Raw genomic sequence first — 2,760 nt, 5'->3', positions numbered from 1 at the left:
GGAGATTCTTAAAATGCAGAATTGAGCTGCTCCTACCCTTAGGAGTCTTGCAGGCTGCACTGCACTTCTCGTGTCTGGAGAATGAAGACATTTTGGTGAACATTCTTCTTGGTTCAGTACAAAGAACACACTGTTTAGTATTTTGTTTGATGTTGCCGACCTTCCCCTCGCCGGGGGGGGGGGGGGGGGGGATTAAGGTTAGGACAAGCAAGCAGATTGAATCAAATTTGCCAAATTATAATGCTGCTTTTACAATTCTGAATCCCTAACAAAAAGCGAAAGGAAAGGCAGGCCAATTTGTTTGGGGCTAATACCGACTGAATTTGACCCTTGGCACTGTGGTGAATGTGGGGATAAGTAAGAAGAGATGGGAAAACTGGATCACTTTCGATTATATTCAAAGTGAGCATCCATTTAGACATTAAATGTTCTTCGTATTTTCTAATTGAACTAGTTTCTCATTAATTTGAGCATTACTTAAAGCCTAGGTGAAGCCGTGGTGCAACAAAAGTCACTAAAAAGGGGCACAGTTGGGCTTATTTGGCATGTTCTTCCCATTTATATGATTCTTATGTATCGGAATTGGGGATTTATTTCTCTTAAAGTAGGATTCATTCTTTTTTTTTTGTTTTTTTTGGGGCTATGCCTGAAATAGGATCCTTTATTTTTTCTTAGCTAAGCTTGAGGGTGAGTTTTGATAGTAATAATAAGGTTGTTTTTTGTAGTTGGAAGGTCACAAATTTGGAGTGTGAAAACAGTTACTTTCCCAAGCAAGGTAATGGTTTGTATAGAAACACCATTTTCCTTGTTAAATTAAGGGTTTTGTGCATTCTAGATGCTGCACTTGCTTAAAGCTTGAAAGTAAGATTCTATTGTCTAGATTTTGGTTAATCATTTGGTTTTTGGGCGCTGGATTGATGACAACTCTTTCATTGATTTTTTTTTTTTTTTATTTGGAGTTATAAAATATAAAGTAGAAAATACTTTTAAAAAACAAGTCTTGAAGTTAGAATGGATGGTGAGGAGAGAGGCATGAGATTATTATGATGTGAGCCAGAAGAAAAAGGTGAGGAAAAGAGTTGGTTTAAAAGTTAAAAGCATTGATGTTAGAACAATGATATGTGGGTTGAATTTATGAAAGGATTTTAATGTCCTTTTGTCCCAGTCAAATGTAAGCTACCCTGCCCTTCTCCAGCTAAATCAAAGGATGGATCTCAAGCCAAAACAAAAAGGTTTTCAATTGTTAATGTTTCTATATCTTTCTACTTGTATATCATAATATCTCTAAACTCGTTTCATTAACTCAAAAGCTAAAAGCCTTGCAACAAATTTTCACAATTGGGACTTATGACTGATTTTTACCTCACGATAGTGGACATTCTTGTTCTGCAACACAGTTTGTGGTTATAACAGTGTTGTTAAAATGTCAAGGATTAAGTTATTTTGATTCATTTTTACTGCTATGTGAGCACTGACCCTTTCAGTTATATGGAATAGGAATATGGCAGATACTTTAAAATGTGGCATGACAGGGTTAGACTTGTATGTATCACATTGTTATTTTATGTTTGCAAATTAATAATGTAAAGAGGGGACCAATTTTAGACTCTAATAAACAAAGACATAAAAACAAGCAAAAGGTCTAAGAAGACGACTCCACTGGGAAACAAAAGCAAAAGGTGTCAAAACTTACGCTTATAGTTCGTTACAAGAAAAAGGTGTCAAAAGCAAAAGGTGTCTAGAAACAAACACTATAAAACCAAATAAATTTGAAAGTAAAGTTTAACCCTATGTCAAAACTTACGCTTATAGTTCGTGCTCCTGCATTCACAAAAGATCCGTCTTTCTTCTTATGTGTCGCAATGCATAATAAACCCCTACTCACTGGCTGACCACTCTCAATTTCCTATAATTTAGAATAATTTCACATAAATGTTAGTTGATGTTAGAATGAAAAATTCATACTTAGGATAAATTTTTGTAATATTACCATCTCATGTTTTTTTCTTGTCAGACTCTTTGATCCTCTAGTGTGTGGGATTGTCAATTTGGATCGATTTTCACTATTTTGTAGACACATCTCCTAGATATCTAACAAGAACATCATTAGTTGAATTATAATTATTTAGTTGTATAAAGAGTAGTACTCTTATAAGCAAGATTAGTAACATCACCTTAGTTTTCTCGCGTGCACGATAATCAATGAAACTTGCCCACTGGTCTTATGAGATTCCTGGTGGATGCTTTGCAAGATTTGCCTCTCAACCAATAGTGGGATCATAGTACTCATGGTATAACTTGCATCTATTATCATTCCATTTTTTTCCAATGTTTCTCAAAATGAAATTCTTCACATGTCCTTCGTCAACATTAAATTTTTCCTTCAAAAAATAACAATGTTAATTATAACAAAATATTCAAAAAAATATATCAAAACAACAAATATTAGTTAATTACCATGACTCTATTTTTGTAAATTTCATCTTTATATGCGTTAGGAACTTTATGCCAGCTTTCGTAATTGACAGGAAAAGCAAAAAAATCGAAAGCTAACTCTCTTAAAATCCCTCCAAAAAGTCTAATTGCATCTCCTATTGGTTGGAGTGATTCATTAAACTCTAACATGACACGCCTTCCACGTGCAAGTAACCAAACATCCTTAACCCTTAGCTTTTCTTGTTTTATAACTCCCTGTTCATCTGTCAATCAAAATACATATACCTAATTTAATAATTAATGCAAGTATATAATAATTACATG

At 34.0% G+C, this 2,760-nt stretch overlaps 1 long non-coding RNA gene across 1 annotated transcript; it reads right to left on the bottom strand.

Annotated features, from left to right (window-relative positions):
* Positions 1–1,800: 1,800 nt before the first annotated feature.
* Positions 1,801–2,485, bottom strand: LOC127812315 (uncharacterized). The gene is made up of 3 exons (XR_008025849.1): positions 2,175–2,485; positions 1,991–2,083; positions 1,801–1,906 (listed from the first exon to the last, which is right to left on the bottom strand). It is a non-coding gene; the product is annotated as an uncharacterized LOC127812315 (long non-coding RNA).
* Between the last annotated feature and the right edge of the window lie 275 nt (positions 2,486–2,760).

The sequence above is a fragment of the Diospyros lotus genome, chromosome 10 (assembly GCF_014633365.1).
Source record: "Diospyros lotus cultivar Yz01 chromosome 10, ASM1463336v1, whole genome shotgun sequence".
Taxonomy (NCBI): Eukaryota; Viridiplantae; Streptophyta; class Magnoliopsida; order Ericales; family Ebenaceae; genus Diospyros; species Diospyros lotus.
The sequence above is the reverse complement of the archived record's forward strand: the minus strand, read 5'-3'. Positions and strand labels throughout refer to the sequence as shown.